Genomic DNA, 17,868 nt, shown 5'->3' with positions numbered 1-17,868 from the left:
TGCCAGATTTAAGGAACTCCCTTCCCTTTTCTCTTAAACTATGACTTAACAACAATTTGATAAGTTATACCTTTGTCAGCAAACATGAACATTTATTTATTCTCCTTAACTTATGCCTCCAGAATTTGGAAATTCTTCTTGACTATTCTTATTTTCATGGCAGTATGTTTATTTGCTAAATTCAATAAGAATTTATTCTCCTCATAACATAACAGGACTTAATTAGAAACATTGTTTATATTACTAAGGTTTTAATGGGACTGTCTACTTCTAAGAAACTAGGATTGACTTTATGGAGCCAATACTTACAACACAATCTTGAATGACCTAGTTCCTGGCTTATAAGAGTCTTAGCCTTACAGATGAGTAAAGAATTGGTAGGCCCAACAATTTTAAAATATAGTAAGAACTTTGAGAAGAGAGAAATTAAACCAAATCATTACATATTCCAGGTAAAATCTGGGATTCAATTCCTGCCTTGGTTCCTTAGTCTTGAGAGGCTTTTAAAAGTCTAAGTCTAACCTATTATTCCTCATGAAAACTTTCAGCAAAGCAAATAAAAAGAGAAGAGAAAGGGAAAAAAAGCCAGTAGTTAATGTTTCCAGTATATTCATCCTCATTACTAGGTGTCATTGAGATAATAAAACCTGATGGTTCCATCTAAAAAGGTCCTGCAAATCTACAACACTTGATTAAATATGACCTTGGATATTGATTTATCCAAAATGATAATAAAAGATTCTAAAGGCAAAAACTTCCATACTTTGCTGTGAGAAGTAACCACGACTATGATACCATAACCAGAGATTAATTCAAACTGAAAACCAAGAAATGAATTGAATTGCAACGCTGTCCTCATTGCACCATCTAAAGCTGTTTCAAGCTCAAGTCTAGAAATCTTGACTGGCTGCCCTTGGTAGTCAGAAACTGGTTAGGTAACCAATTACTAATCTTTGTTTTTCTTTTGTTCCCATAGAAATGCATCTTATTAAATACCTGATTGCTCTTACCATATAGCAGCCTAACTTATGTTGGCAGCTATTCCCATTTATATTACTGCCTCTCAAAATGAGGTATAAATGTTTAACTAGACTGACATGGTTTACCTATGTCCTTATCCGAATCTCATCTTTAATTGTAGTTCCCATAATCTCCACATGTGATTGGTAGGACCCAGTGGGAGGTAACTGAATCACTGGGGTGGTTTTTACCATGCTATTTTTGTGATAGTAAGTTCTCATGAGATCTGATGGTTTTATAAGGGGCGTCTCCCTTTGCTTGGCTCACATTATCCTTCTTGACACTTCACGAAGAAGAACACAATTGCTTCCCCTTCTGCCATGATTATAAGTTTCCTTAGGCATCCATAGCAATGTGGAATGGTGAATAAATTAAACCTCTTTTCTTTATAAATTAGCCAGTCTCAGATATTTCTTCATAGCAGTGTGATAACAGATTAATATAGTAAGTTGGTACTGGGAGTAGTGGGGCACTACTGTAAAGATATCTGAAAATGTGGAGGCAACTTTTGAACTGGGTTACGGGCAGAGGTTGGAGCAGTTTGGAGGGCTCAGAAGAAGACAGGAAGATGTGGGAAAGTTTGGAACTTACTGGAGACTTGTTGAATGGCTTTGACTAAAATGCTCATAGTGTTATGGACAATGAAGTCCAGGCTGAGGTTGTCTCAGACGGAAATAAGGAACTTGTGGGGAACTGAAACAAAAGTGACTCTTGTCATGCTTTAGCAAGGAGACTGGCTGCATTTTGCCCCTGCCCTAGAGATCTGTGGAACTTTGAACTTGAGAGAGATGATTCAGGGTATCTGGTGGAAGAAATTTCTAAGCAGCAAAGCATTTAAGAGGAAGCAGAGCATAAAATTTTGGAAAATTTGCAGCCTGGTGGTGGGATAGAAAACAAAAACCCATTTTCTGGGGAGAAATTCAAGCCAGCTGCCAAAATTTGCATAAGCATCAAGGAGCTAAATGTTAATCACGAAAACAATGGGTAAAATGTCTCCAGAGCATGTCAGAGACCTTCAGTTTCACCAACAGTCCCTCACATAACAGGTGCAGAGGCCTAGGAGGGAAAAATGGTTTCATGGGCAGGGCCCAGGGCCCCCATGCTCTGTGCAGCCTCGGGACATGGTGCCCTATATCTCAGCTGCTTTAGCTCCAGTCAGGGCTAAAAGAAGCCAATGTACAGCCTGGGCCATTACTTTAGAGGGTGCAACCCCCATGTCTTGGCAGCTTCCATGTGGTGTTGAGCCAGTGGGTGCACAGAAACCAAGAATTGAGGTTTGGGAACCTTTGCCTAGATTTCAGAGGATGTGTGGAAATGCCTGGATGTCCAGGCAGAAGTCTGCTGCAGAGGTGGCGCCCTAATGGAGAGCCTCTACTAGGATCCCCACAGAGTCCTCACTGGGATACTGCCTGGTGAGCTATGGGAAGAGGGCTACCATCTTCCAGACCCCAAAATGGTAGATCCATACATAACTTGTACCATGTGCCTGGAAAAGCCATAGATACTCAATGTCAGCTGATAAAGTAATCAGGAGGGAGCCTGTACCCTGCAAAGCCATGGGGCTGAGCTGCCTAAGGCTGTGGAAGCTCACCTCTTGCATCAGTGTGACCTGGATGTGAAACATGGAGTCAAAGGAGACCATTTCATAGCTTTAAGTTTTAATGACTGCCCTATTAGATTTTGGACTTGCATGGGGCCTGTAGAGCTTTGATTTTGGCCAATTTCTTCCATTTGGAATGGGTGTGTTTACTCAATGCCTGTACCCCCATTGTATCTAGGAAGTAACTAACTTGCATTTGATTTTACAGGCTCATAGGCAGAAGGGACTTGCCTTGTCTCAGATGAGACTTTGGACTTGGACTTTTGGGTTAATGCTGAATGAGTTAAGACTTTGGGGTACTGTTGGAAAGGCATGATTGTATTTTGAAATGTGAGGACATGACATCTGGGAGGGGCCAGAGCAGAATGATATGTTTTGGCTGTGTCACCACCCCAATCTTACCTTGCATTGAAGTTCCTGTAATCCCACCTGTCATGGAAGGGACCCAGTGGGAGGTAATTGACTCATGGGTGTGGTTTCCTCCATGCTATTCTTGTGATAGTGAATAAGTTCTCATGAGACCTAATGGGATTCTAAGGGGCTTAAAAGGACTTTCTGACCTTCCCCTGAAAAGGATGCCTATCAAGCAAGTCATATGACTGTCATGTGAGAGCTGCTCTCCCTATTCTAGAGGAAATGAGCATTCTAGTTTCTTCAGATGGAGAGACGCTAAGAGGAATATGAATGAACAGGACCTAAAAGCTTTCCCCAGTTCACCTTTCTTAGTTCAGACTCTATCTCCTATCACATTTTTCTGTAACTCTTCATACTTAATTAAATCTAGCATAAAATCCCCAGATTTAACCATTTATTTAGCTTGTCATTTCCTCATGAAGGTTCCTATGTCATGTAGAACTCATACTAAATAAATTTGTGGTGATTTGTATGTTTTCCTCTTGTTGATTTTTTATTTTTTTATTTTTTTGAGACAGGGTCTCACTCTATCACCCAGGCTTGACTCTAGCGGCAGGATCACAGCTTACTGCAGCCTCAAACTCCTGGGCTCAACAAATCTTCCCGACTCAGCCTCCTGAATAGCTGAGGCTACAGGTAAGTGGCACCATGCCCAATGACATGGTTTGGCTCTGTGTCTCCACCCAAATCTCATGTCAAATTGTAATCCGCAATTGTTGAGGGAGGGTCCTAGTGGGAGGTGATTGGATCATGGGGGCAGTTTCCTCCTTGTTGGTCTCATGATAGTGAGTAAGTTCTCACTAGATCTGATGGTTTTATAAGTGTTTGGCAGTTCCTCCTTTGTTCTCTCTCTCTTTCCTGCCACCTTGTGAATAACGTACTTGCTTCTCATTTGCTTTTTGCCATGATTGTAAGTTTCCTGAGGCCTCCCAGTTTAATTGACTGAATCAATTAAACCTCTTTCCTTTATAAATTACCCAGTCTCAGTTATTTCTTTATAGCAGTGTGAAAACAGACTAGTACATCTGCCTGTTTTGTTTTGTTTTTTTTTTTTAATTTTTGTGGAGACTATGTCTCTCTCTATTGCTTGGGTTGGTCTTGAACTCCTGGGTTCAAGCTATCCTCTCACCTTCACCTCTAACTTTTGTTACAGAGACCTTGCTGAGATCCCGAAAGTGTAGAAGTTAAAATAACTTTTTCTTCTACTACTGTAGAATAAAACATAAACCTGTTGGCATCTTGGAATATAAAGCCCTTGAATTTCTGAGCTTGAGTTATTTTAGCCATCTATGCTTACCTCTCTCTATTGCTCAGATATCTTATTCTCTGCTCTACAAATACATGGGCCGTGGGCTACAATTCCTTCCTCCTCACCCACAGATGCCATGACTAATTGCTAATGGCAGTTTTTCCTATTGAGCCTGGATATAGCCATATAATCTTTTATGACTTCAGACATCCATTACACTTAGTCATGGGAGATGGGAATGTTGATAACTCAGATTTATAATCTGATCAAATTGAACTCAGTCACGGGAGACGGGAATGTTGATAACTCTTCAATATGTTTTGAGCACTTGCTGTTCTTTCTTAACTCAAAGACTTTACTTATGCAGTCCCTTCTACCTGAAAGACACTTCTCCCACTATCTCTCTATTGGACCAGATGCTAAAATCTGTCCCTCTATGAGGCCTTATTCTCCATGTCAAACATAAGCTCTTCCTCTTTTCTACTTTGTAGGCTTTTTTTGTTAATTCTATTAATACATTCACACTTCGTTGCATTATTTTTGATATTGGGGTATACATTTCAAGGAGCAGTCACAGCTTGCTAATGATTTTATCATGCATGACACCTTGCTTGCAATGGATGATCATTAAATACTTGTCAAATTCAAACGTATTTGGGTTTTTGTATAAAAATATAAAGAAAAAATGTTAACATATAGGTCCTTAAATTGAGCATGCCTGTCATCACTATTTAAAACAAAGCTTATGTAATCTAGACTTCATAATCACTGTCTGAGTTTATAATTGCTGTTATATTCAACCATTCCATAGTTCTATTGTCAATATTTATATCTGAAGAAGTAGGATACCATTTATAAATACTCTTTGGAAAATTGTTTTAAACTTTCCATAGTTACCTTGTTAAGAAAGGACGTATTTGTTTTTAAGAAGCAATAGAGTCTAACAAATCTGTAGATTTTAAGAAATAGCACAGCTTCACATAAACTACTTAAAAAATCTGAAAAGAAGAAGAAAGTGACATGTTTGGGAAAAATATAAAGATGAAGATATTTCAAAAAATACATATGGAATTATAATTAGATTTTGGTGATGTTGGGGTGGTTGGCTATATGAACACTGTAAATGTAAGTATTACCCCCAGATTGTATGAATTAATATAGGCCAAAGCTTTTTTGAGAAATTTTGAAGTCCCGCATATCATCTTTGGAAAGCATTTCCTAATTCCTTCTAGGCAGACAAAATTTTTTGATACTTTGTTCAATTATATATATAAAAAATTACTAAGCTATAATTTAATCTTCCGATTACTTATTTATGGGTCAATTTCCCAACTCTTGATGTCAGAAACTGTTTTTGTTGGGTTTTTATTTTTATTTTTTAAACATTCCAAGTACCTAACACAGTGTTTAGCACTGTAAAGGTGCTTGATAGATCTTTGTTGAGTCAAAGAATGGAGACTCCCTAGATCTGGTCCAACCATATTTCATCTTTCTTTCCAGGTCAAATTCACATATTTAATCTGTGAAATCTCCCTTGCTTTATATTGCAATATGTAACCCACTAAATTTTAATTATTTGCAAGTTTCATCTCATTCCTACTCTAATCTCTATGGGGGTAAAAACTTGCTTATGTGTCTCCAGATTCTACCATAATAACTCATAATTAGTAAGTGTTTGAATGAATAAATGAGTAAAATAACAAATTAGTCTGATTTTACATATTGAACACTCAAAAAGTCTCTTTCAAATAACCTTCTTATTTATCAATATCTATCTTTTAATGTTACCAATATCTATCTATCTTATCTGTCTTCATCTATCATCTATCTATCTATCTATCTATCTATCTATCTATCTATCTATCTATCTATCTCTATCATCTCTCCATCTGTGCATTCTTTTATCCATTCTCTCTCATTGCTTAAGAGTATGCAGGAGTATCTAAAGCATGAAGTGTGCCTTGGGCAACTCAGATTCTGGGAGGATTCTTGGGAGCCACTGCTGGCCTGAAGGCCGTATGAGGATGCTAAGCGCAGAAGAGAGGTCACTCAGTAGATTAGGCTGGAAGAACAACTTCCCACATCACTGAGCTCTCACATTTTATACAATTGAAAATAATTTACTAGCATATTGAAGCTGGCAGTTATTATGCAAATTTGTGAAAAGATTGCTAGTTGAATTACAAATGTGGGAACAATGCAAGTTAATGATATATTTGGTGCTTATAATAATGTGAAATACAGAGGTCTAGCCTCTTGCTCGGAGGTAAACAGTCAGCTAGAGTAATAAAGTAGAAGATTGCTCCTGAGGATTAATTTCCCCTTGTCCTTTTCTTTAATAATGAGATCACCTTATATCAAATACATGACATCCCTGTCTACATAATTCAACAAAACTAGAATAATTTCATTTTGTTTTTGGAGTGTGTCTTGTCATCCAGATTCATAGACAGTTAAACTGCAAAGGTATAAGTATAAATATATTATTTCTTATCATAATAAAATAGGACTTATTTCCATGTACCCCACTTTGTTCTTATGAAGGGATCACAGTTTTTTGGTTTTTTTTTTTTTTTTTTTTTTTTTTTTTGAGACAAAGTCTCACACTGTTGCCTGGGCTGGGTGCAGTGGGGGGATCTCGGCTCACTGCAGCCTCCACCTCCCGGGTTCAAGTGATTCTCCTGCCTCAGCCTTCTGAGTAGCTGGGACTACAGGCATGCACCACCATGCCTGGCTAATTTTTGTATTTTTAGTAGAGATGGGGTTTCACTATGTTGGCCAGGCTGGTCTCAAAAGGATCACAGCTTTGACATAAAAGTTATTTTAAAGCGAAAACAGTTAAAATCTTATCTGTATTTCTCTTATCTTTTGATTATGGTGGCTGCATCCACTACTGGGACCTAAGCCGGTAGAGGAAAAGCTGCATCCAAACAGAAAGTTTTGGAGACAGAGCTGTCATTAACTTCTCTGCTTCCCACCTCCTACCCCACCCCAGGAGTTTCCTGAGAATTCTAGGAAGAAGACTGATTGGCCATTCCCAGTGGCTTTAAAAATTGCTCTTCCATATTTTCTTATTGAAACATCTCCCTCCCTTACTCCTGCTTTTATCAAGTTGTTAAATTGTGAAGTTGGTATGTATACCTTTACTTCTGAGTATCCAGTGGGTTAGTGAATACTCTTGAGCAACTTTTGTGTGCATGTATAGTAAACCTTTTCTATGTTCCTGGTAATCTATTTGATATTAGTTAATTTTCAGATCCTTGATAATTTGAACCTAAGCAGGTAGAGGAACAGTTGTCCTCCAATTTTTTTGATGATGAGAATGGGATGGTCAAAACTCCCTGTTCACTCTTGGGACTCCAGGTGAGAACTTGGGACATTTGATTAAGTCAGTAAGGGCAAATTTTCCTACCAGGCAGACTACTGGGTATCTGCTTCAGGTCCAGCTGAGCGAGGTTGGTATTAGCCTCTTTTTGTCTTTCCTTTCCAAACTTTAGATTGGCAGGAGAAAACACTTGTAGAGACTAGTTCTTTAGAGTATTGTTTCTCTTCTTTTGAATTTTCTTGTTATAGATCCTTCCCTTTCCAGTAATAGTAACTGTGTCTGCCCATTTATCTCTGTTTTTGTTGTTGTTGTTGTTGTTGTGTATCATAAGGAAGAGAATCATAGGCCAGAATACAGGCATATTAGGCTGTTGTTCAAGATGGCCTCACTAACTTGTGAGTTTGTGAGACACCTATTAAATTGGATGAGGTTGTCCTTCTCTATCAATTTTGTGTCCAGAGAGAGCTTAATTTGGATACAGAGAGAACATTCTCTCTGGTTCTATGCCCTGCAGCCGCACATATTGTCAGGCCTGCACTCATAGGTGGCCCACCCTCAGGTTAGGGTCCAAGAATTGTAGTCAACCAGGTAGAAATGTGGGTAGTCTGGGTACCCCATTTGCAACTGGCATCCTATTGAACATTGGCCAGCTCTCGGGGGGTTCATCTAAGCCCACATCCAAAAGGATTTCAACTCATAAGCACCCTTGCTTCTTTCCGTTTCCTTTTCTCACTGTCTATTAAAACATGAGTCCTTGCTTTATTTCTGCTCAGCTATTTTGGGGAGTGAATTTGGATCATGGTGGCTGCATCCACTATTTGGAACTAAGCAGGTAGAGGAAAAGCTGCATCCAACTTTTCCTCTACCTGCTTAGATGAAAATAATCAAGTATCTGAAAATGAACTAACATCAGACAAATTACCAGGAACATACAAAAGGTTTACTTATACATAAGATCATTATATTCTGCAACTTCTCTGGGGACACCTCTTCTGTGCATGGATAAGCCATAAAAAGGCTTATTGATTTGAGTCACATTTGGAATAAGTGTACTTTCTGAAGCTGGGTTAGAATCCAGAATGCTTTGTTTGGGAGAAGGTACCTCTTATATTACAATTTTTCTTTTTGACTTTTTGTTTTGAGCCCTTTTTGTTCTCCCTACTCTACCCTGCTCTCTCATGGGAACTTCTCAGTGAAGTGAAACCTGCCCACAGCCTTTATAAAACCCCTATGACTACATGTTCCACCACTATAGTTCTGCCACTGTCTGCTTCCTTTCTTGTCGGCATGACTTTGCCAAGGATCATTTAGAAGTTCAATGGCTACTTTGAGAAAACTTATACCTCTAAGACCTTTCTTTACTTTCTCCAGTCTCTCAACTCCCTATAGTCATTGGAGCTTCAGGGCACTTGGGGCTTTCAAAGGACTCAGGGACCCCAAAAGAAAACACCTGGGGCTAAAGAGGATAAACGAAATAGACTGGATATTTATCCCCTCAGATGGACTTTGGAGGCATGCAGGTGACTGCTTACTGCATCCTCAGCCCCTTCACCTTAAATTTATTAAATTGTTCACAGTCTCCATAATATTATATATGAAAAATAAAAAATCTCCTTTACAAATATTCATATAAAAGCTTTAGCCCTTATGTTGAGCAGGTAACAACTTATTCCATTTGTCAAAAATGTAATTTGGATAAAAATACACAGTGAGGCAAAGATGAAAACCAACTCAAATACATACTAGTGAGTTTTATATTAGTATACTTACGCCTGATGCATAGCTAAAATTTGGAATGAAAGCCATAAAGATCTCTACTTGCAACTCTCTATCTGTCTGTACGTATGTTAAGTGTATGTGGTACTTTCCAACTTCTGAGTGTCATGACCAAATTAGTAAAAGAGCTCTATTCTGATTGGCTTAGAGAAAAATAAGTGTTTTAATAAATTGACTATTCCTAAAATTTTCAGAAATGTAGGAACTAACCCAAATATTTTTAAAGTTCACATGATTTGTGTAAATCTTTGGTAATAAGACTAGTTTAATATTGTTGGTTTAGTAAAAGAAGTTAAGTCTTCTGAATTAAGTATAATTTTAGCATACATTTTTATTCTACCTGAGTTTAAAAATCAAATAAGCTTATTTTACATCTACTGGATTTTTAAGATTACTAAGATTATAAATTAAACCTAAGAACAATGTGCAAGTAATGAGGCAGTAAAAATAAATTGCTTGATTTCCATGACCATATATATAAAACACAGCAGTAAATCAAACAACAAGAACGACAAACAAACAATTTTGTTTTTTTGTTTTTTTTTTTTTGAGACGGAGTCTCGCTCTGTCGCCCAGGCTGGAGTGCAGTGGCCGGATCTCAGCTCACTGCAAGCTTCGCCTCCTGGGTTCACGCCATTCTCCTGCCTCAGCCTCCCGAGTAGCTGGGACTACAGGCGCCCGCCACCTCGCCCGGCTAGTTTTTTGTATTTTTTTTTTTTTAGTAGAGACGGGGTTTCACCATGTTAGCCAGGATGGTCTCGATCTCCTGACCTCGTGATCCGCCCGTCTCGGCCTCCCAAAGTGCTGGGATTACAGGCTTGAGCCACCGCGCCCGGCCAACAATTTTGTTTTTGGGTATTTGCTTTTGTGTTTTCTTTTGGTACTTGCCTGGCATGTAAGTATTGTAAAAAATAGTTAAAAGAAAAAAAAAAAACTTGTGATAATCTCTAGCTTTGTTTAATATCTTTTGAATTTTCACACACAATCCAAGCATAATGAAGAACACATGATTAAAGTTGATGTAAGTAGAATACAAGTTTTATGAATATACCTTTCAACAGTAATCATGTTTTATAATAAATTTGTATATCAGTCAGCGTTCTCCAGAGAATCAATAGATTTTATATATATATATATATGTGCCTCCACACACACACAGAAACACATGCATACGTGTATATACAGAGAAAAAGAGAGTTATGATAAGGTATTGACTTGTCTGGTTATGGAGGCTTATAAGATCCAAGATCTAAAGAGTAAGTAGGCAAGCTATAGACTCAGGAGAGCCATGATGCGTTCTAGTCTGAGTCCAAGGATCTGAGAAACAGGACAGCCAATGGTGTAGGTCAGTCTGAAAATTGCAAGGCGTAAGACACAGAAGAGTCAATGTTTCAGTTCTAGTCCAAAGGCAAGGAAAATCTAATGCCTTAGCTTGAAGGCACTCAGGCATAAGCAATTTCTTCTAGTTTGTGGGAAGGTCAGCATTTTGTTCTTTTCAGAAATGCATCTGATTGAATGAGTACCATCATTAGGGAGGGCAACCTGCTTTACTTGATCTTTTCATTTAAAAGTTAAACTTATTCAAAAATGTCCTTAAAGAAACATAAAGAATAATGTTTGACCAAATATTTTAACACCTGTGGTCCAGTCAAGTTGACACATAAAATCAACTATAATAAGTCCATCCCTTGTCAACTTGGCATCTATCTACATTTCCTTAAAGCATACTTATTTTCCAAATAAAGAAAATAACAAAGTCATAATTTTACTTAACATGATACAGCTGTCCTGCTCACAACCAAAAATGCACCAATTCCTTTCCAAGAAGAGGAGACAACATTCTTGAGTGTGTTTACTGTTCTCGTTATCCAGCAACTTAAAAACTATAATTCAGAATTAATAATACTTAAACATGATGATACAAAGTTACATCTTATGTAACATGATAAGAAAATACAAGAGAGAAGAAAATGAAACCACCTTTGCAAAATTATAACAGTAAGATAAATCTGGTTTGCTTCTAACCGCCAAGCTCCAAGCTCTTCTATCTTGCTTCCAACCTCCAAGCTGCCCTTGCTGAATCCTGGGCATGGGCCAAGCTAACTTTTGGAAGAATTCAGTTTATAGTTTAACTTTAAAGCAAGAATGATAATAGCCCTTCCAAAAACTAAACTACCTTTGAAAAATGAATAAGAGACCGTAAGGTTAGGATTATAAGAGAGGCCTGTGTTCTGTCAAGATATAGGCATAGTTTCTGTCATCTTTTACTGCTCAGGTGTCATGTGGCCAGAGATGACAGAATTTGTTACTTCCTCAACTTCTCCTATAGATAACATCACTATTGTGGAACCTAGATGGTCTTTTGAGAATCTTTTCAAACTTTCTGGCAAATGACTGACCCTGCCAAGACCTGTGACTCAACTGGTCCTGTGGCCCCCACTCAGAGGTGAACTCAGCACACAAGAATTGTTTTCCACCCTCCTATGATTTCACCTTCAGCCAATCAGCAGCACTCATTTCCCAGCCACCTGCTCACAAAATGCTTCATAAAAACCCTAACTTTCAAGCTTTCAGGAAGACTAGTCTGAGTGATAACTCTGGTTCTCCCACATGGCTGGCCTCTAATCAATTAAACTGTTTCTCTACTGCAATGCTGCAGTCTCAGTGAATTGGTATTTTTTGTGTGTGTTCCGTGGGCAAGAAAAACCCATTGGATAATTACAAAATAAAAAAACTTAATATATATTACATATATTTCTATTTAATTTATATACATAACATTTATTAATATATTTATAACATTTATGATATAAATGATGATTTATGAGGCCATTCTTTAAAATAGCATTTATAATATAATGTTATTATAATAATCATATAATGTATTATAATTATAATATATTTATAATATATATTATTATATATTATTTATAATATATTTCATTATATATTATATATAATAATATACATCTGACACATATATAATTATATATAATATATATTATATGTAATTTGATATATATGCCTAAAAATAGTGTCCAAAATCTTTTTAGTACCTTGCAATCTTAAAGTTATGCTAAACTAAGCTAAACAATAAATATGTATAATACATCTAGATTATTTCTAAGTAAGATAAAATACTGACATAGTTATAAATTTAAGTTTACATATTTTTGCCTTTTTTTCTTACAGAAACTAAGAATATTTGGATCCATTGATAAGCATGGTTATTTGCCATATGGAAAAAAAATTTACTATAAAGAAGCATGTATCTTTAAAAGTTGTATGGTGATATATTCATAAAATTTGATTATCTACTACAAAGTGCTGCTATGTGGCAAGCAGTTGACAATTGTTTACTTCCTAGTTTCCCTGTAAAATAAATGTTATTAATGGTTAACAATTACAGTCTATGTATGTAAATAAAACTACCAGCAACAATAAGAATGAAGGGCGGCTGGGTGCGGTGGCTCACGCCTATAATCCCAGCACTTTGGGAGGCTGAGGCAGGCAGATCACGAGGTCAGGAGATCGAGACCATCCTGGTTAACATGGTGAAACCCTGTCTCTACTAAAAATACATTAAAAAATTAGCTGGGCATGGTGGTGGGCGCTTGTAATCCCAGCTGCTCGGGAGGCTGAGGCAAGAGAATGGTGTGAACCCAGGAGGCAGAGCTTGCAGTGAGCCGAGATCACGCCACTGCACTCCATCCATTTGAGACTCTGTCTCAAAAAAAAAAAAAAAAAAAAAAAAAGAAGAGAAACAACATTTTATATGTAAGGTATGCAAGAAATATAGAGTATGCTTTGTTAAGAGAAAAAGAGTAACTTCGTTGTATAATGAAATGACTGTGTGTGTGTGAGAGAGAGAGGAAAAAGTGTAGGAAAAAACCTGAATGGCTATAGAAAGCTGTAAAAGATTTGTGGAGAAGAGAGCTCCTGATCACCATACCCTCCTCAGGTTAGTTCATCTACAGAGAACTGGGTTGCCTCCAAAAATTGGGCAAGAAAGAATCAAGAGATACCCTACAGGAGTGCCTGGGTACCACATGTGCCTCACCTTGTCTGCACTGTGGGACAGCAGCCTACTTTCTCCTGATTATCAGAGTCAGTTTCCCCCACCAGGAAAACTTATCATTTTTATCCTGATTTCTGGAAGCAAGAAATCCAAAATGCCTGGGCAGGAGGCATAGCTGAAAGTTAAATGTGGGAATCTTCTGTTTCCCTGGTAAAATCTGTCTTGCTTTGGGAACCAGAACTTTTAAACCTGCAAAGCCCAGAACTGTGGGGATGGGAAGTACAAATTTCTCCAGAGTGGGTCACTGAGAATGACGGTGCATGAGACTATTCTTGAAAAAAAATATATGATTGTGTATACTCTAGGTATGTAACATTATATTATGGGATACATCTAGATAATAAAATGGTTACTATAGTGAAGAAAATTAACGTATCCATTATCTAAGTTACTCATTTTTTTCTTTGTTTCTGTGGCAAGAGCAGCTAAAATCTAGTCATTTTGCAGAAATCCCAAACACAGGACATTTTTATTACCTGTAATCTTTACATGAGATCTCTAGACTTAGTTCATCCGATGTTTCTGCTATTTTGTATGCTTTGACCTGCATTTCCTCATTATCTCCCCTCCACCCCCTCACCCCTAGATACTTCTCTGAGATGCTATCTCAGCTATGCCCTTAACAGCCATTTGTTCATTTCGGTCATTTCTGGAAGATGCAATATTTGATCACACCGGTAACATAATTCAAACTCAATAGGATATATGAGTAAACAAAAGAAAAAGAAGTATGCCCTGTCTTTACACAGCTTAAATTCTATGGTGGAAAATAAAATCTTTTAACCAGAAAGCTGTAAACAATCTAAACAATCTAAACTTGAATCTTTCTAACAACACAGCATTAAAAACAAAACAAAACAAAAAAACAGTGACAGAAGTACAAAGAGAAACAGACAAATTTACTATTATAGATCATTGTGGGAGATGTTAATATCCATTACTATCTGAGTAATGGATGGACCTAGTAACAGCAGCAGCAACAACAAAACAGTGAAAGTATAGAATATTTCAACAACATGAATAATAGCCTGATATGTAGCCATTACAAAGAACGTCACTGTAAACAACTATGGAATATATAATATTTTCTTGCTAACCTGGAACATTTCTAAATATTTTCCACATACTGACCCATAAAGCTTACCTTAATGAATGTCAAAAGATTGGAATCAAAGGAATTATTCTGTTTCTAGAATGCAATTATCTTAATTGCATTACCTGTGGGGTATCTCTTGATTCTTCCTTGCCCAATTTTTGGAAATAACCCAGGTGTCTTTGGATGAACCAACCTGAGAAGGGCATGGTCATCAGTACTTCAGATTCCTCAGAGATGAGGATCTGGATCACACCACCAGGTAAGCCATCAAGACCAGCAGAAGCTTTAGCTGTGAGTGAGAGGAATCCCAAACCTTGTGCACAAGAGGAATAGGTAGGATCAATACATTTCTGTTTTATTTAGAATATATCATCTTATTTACAACTGAAGAAAAAAGCAAATAGATTTGTATTCTATACTTTTACTTATGGCATTCGATTCTCTAGTATCTTCATTTAATGAACTTCTACCCAGCCTTCAGGGGTAGGAGTTTTACCGAATACTCATTTTTATTGTGCATGCAAAATAAATGTTGACTGAATTGATAAATAGAAATGTATTAGTTAAAATTAAGTTTAGCTGTCAGGAACTGAAAGCTCAAAATAACCATGTTTTAAACAAGACAAAAGTTGATTATCCCTCCTACAAAAGTCTAGGTGCTTGATCAAGGGTCAATATAATAACTTCACAATTATTAGGAATTCTATCTTATTGTCTATTTTTGCTCTGCTATACTCAACATGAACTTCCATCTTGTGGTCAAAGTTGGTTGCTCTAGCTTTATTCATCATGTCTTAATTCTAGACAGCATTAAAGAAAAAAGAGAAATGAAAGAAAGACTTACTTTCTTTAAGGATACTTTGCAGAAATTGGATGTACCTTTCTTTATCTCTCACAGAGGGAGTAAAAAAAAAAACTTCATTGGCCATTCCAGCAGCAAATACATTTGGGAAAGTTACTCCTTATTTTAAACCTTTTCAGCCAAAGGCCAACAAAGGAGAGAACAAATATTGCGGACAAATAGCATTCTGTGACATAACAAATCATCTTCACAACAACATATCTGTATTAGTTCTCTATTTCTGCTGTAACAAATTACTACAGTTTAGTGGCTTAAAACAAAGGAAACTTAATATCTGACAGTTCTAGAGGCCAGAAGTCCAAAGTGAGTTTCACTGGGCAAAAATCAAGGCATTAGCCAGGACATGTTCACTCCAGAAGCTTTAGACAAGACTCCATTTCCTTGCCTTTTCTGGCTTCTAGAAGCCATCGATAATACTTAGCTCATTGCTCCTTCGAGCCAGCAATCACATCACACTAACCTCTGCTTCTGTCATACAGCTCCATTTCTCCCTCTGCTTCCATCTTAATATCACTTTGTCTCTGTCTCTGACTGTCCTGCCTCCCTCTTTTAAGAACCCTGGTAATCACATTAGACTCATGTGGATTATTTGGAATAATTTCCTTATCTCAAGATCCTTAATTTTAATTGCATCTGCAAAGTCTCTTTTGCCATTTAGAGTAACATATTTACTGACTGTGGCGATTCGAACGTGGACATCTTTGCGAAGCATTATTTTGTCTACTTGCCACCATATCAAAATTTAGAGAAAACATCAAATGACAATATTGTAAGGTATTTTATAATTTAATGTTTTCACATGTTTTCATATCATACCTCATTTTTGAAAATAGTTGAGAGTTAGACAGGACATGCACTAGATTCCCATTAAAAAGAATCATATTGAGATTCAGAGAGGTTAAATGTTTTTGAAAGTCACGTAGTTATTAGTGAAGATAGCATTGAGTCTAATCCCCTCCTGATAGATCCTGCTGCCCAAATCCCATCTTCATCTTAAGATTTCTCATCCTTTGAGTTATAAGCCATCTTTTCTTCCTAAATTTTCCCCAGAGCACTTCAGTTAAAATTTCCTTGAGGGAGCAATCACATTCTGCCCGTGGGATAGCTTATTATTATTATTATTACGGAATTTCCTGAACAACAACAAAAAAAGCGCATCTTATCATCTTTGCCTTCCCCTAAACAAACCACCACATTATAATGGACAGATTTATATGTCAACTGGGCTATACTATAGGTTACAGTTTTTGAATTCAAACTAATTTATTTATTTTTGTGAAGATATCTTATAGATGTGATTAAAATCCACATCAGTATGCTTTAACTGAGGGAGATTATCCTAGATAGCCCTGATTCAGTTGGTGGAAAAACCTTAAGTAAAGAACTGAAGCTTTCCTGAAAAAGATGAAATTTGCAGATAGCAACTTTGGCTGGCAATTCAGCCCGCTCTTTGGATTTCAGACTTGTCTTGCCAGCCCACACAATCATGTAAGTCATTTCCTTGTAATAAATATCTTAATGTATATCTCCTACTAAATTTGTTTTTCTGTGTGAAGCCTGACTGATACACATAGATAACCTCCATTTTCTAGGTCCCCTATTCATGTGTGTTGATTCAAAAAGATCTGAGAATTTTGATACTACTTGGTCCTACATATTAAAATTAAATTGATCAAACAAACCCACATAACTCTGAAATGACTATAACATCTTACCATCCCCAAACTATTAGACTTCTTGACAAGTTCACAAAGAGCTTAAACTTACTTCTTTAATCAAAATTTACGTTAAGATCATATTTATTTTGAATACGAGTCAGTGTTTTATCTTCGAAGACGACAATTTTACTTTCTACATGGCTATCAGCATTCCAGGAGTTGCCATAATCATTGCAGTATCTAAATACTCATCCATTCATTCAGCAAATATGCATTTATTGTTTGTTTTAAAACTATTTATTGTTTGCTTTTTAGAACTACAATAGTGAGCAGACAGGAAAAGATTCTCCTCCTTCAGTGCTTATGGCGGTAAGAATACAGAAATAAATAGGCAGATATTTTCCTCGTTCTTTCTAAGGCAGCCCAAGAGCCAAGATTTCTTGCTAAATACGACATTCTGCTTTCTTAGAATTCAGAGTTGAACACTGAAAGGGCCTCTATTATGTGTTTATTGCCTTTTCCTGATGGGAGGGACTTAAAAGCTGATAAGAGAAGTCATTTTCCTTGTTTCTACTTCCACTGTGGAAGAAATGCCCTGTTTTAGCCAAGAAAATACAGGATCAAAAGAAGATGGAAGTCCTCTGCATACTAGGTCAGGAAATTCCTGGAATACCAGGCTGTTTCCAATAACAGCAGGTCATTGCTTGTATCAGCCTGTATTGCTGACATGCAATCAGCACTGATTGTACCATAAGTACTAAATGGCAAGTAATGCTCATAAATCTTGGTA

The 17,868-nt window shown here is 37.0% G+C and overlaps 1 long non-coding RNA gene across 1 annotated transcript in view; it reads left to right on the top strand.

The window, feature by feature from the left end:
- The window catches only part of LOC139356535 (uncharacterized), a 348,801-nt gene that overhangs the window by 40,596 nt on the left and 290,337 nt on the right, over positions 1 to 17,868 (top strand). Inside the window, exon 2 of the long non-coding RNA XR_011608529.1 lies at positions 3,553 to 3,670. This is a non-coding gene — a long non-coding RNA (uncharacterized lncRNA). The remainder of the gene's footprint in view (positions 1 to 3,552; positions 3,671 to 17,868) is intronic.

This window comes from Macaca nemestrina, chromosome 10 (genome assembly GCF_043159975.1).
Source record: "Macaca nemestrina isolate mMacNem1 chromosome 10, mMacNem.hap1, whole genome shotgun sequence".
NCBI lineage: Eukaryota > Metazoa > Chordata > Mammalia > Primates > Cercopithecidae > Macaca > Macaca nemestrina.
Note: the sequence above shows the minus strand (reverse complement) of the source record. Positions and strands in the feature narration are given on the sequence as shown.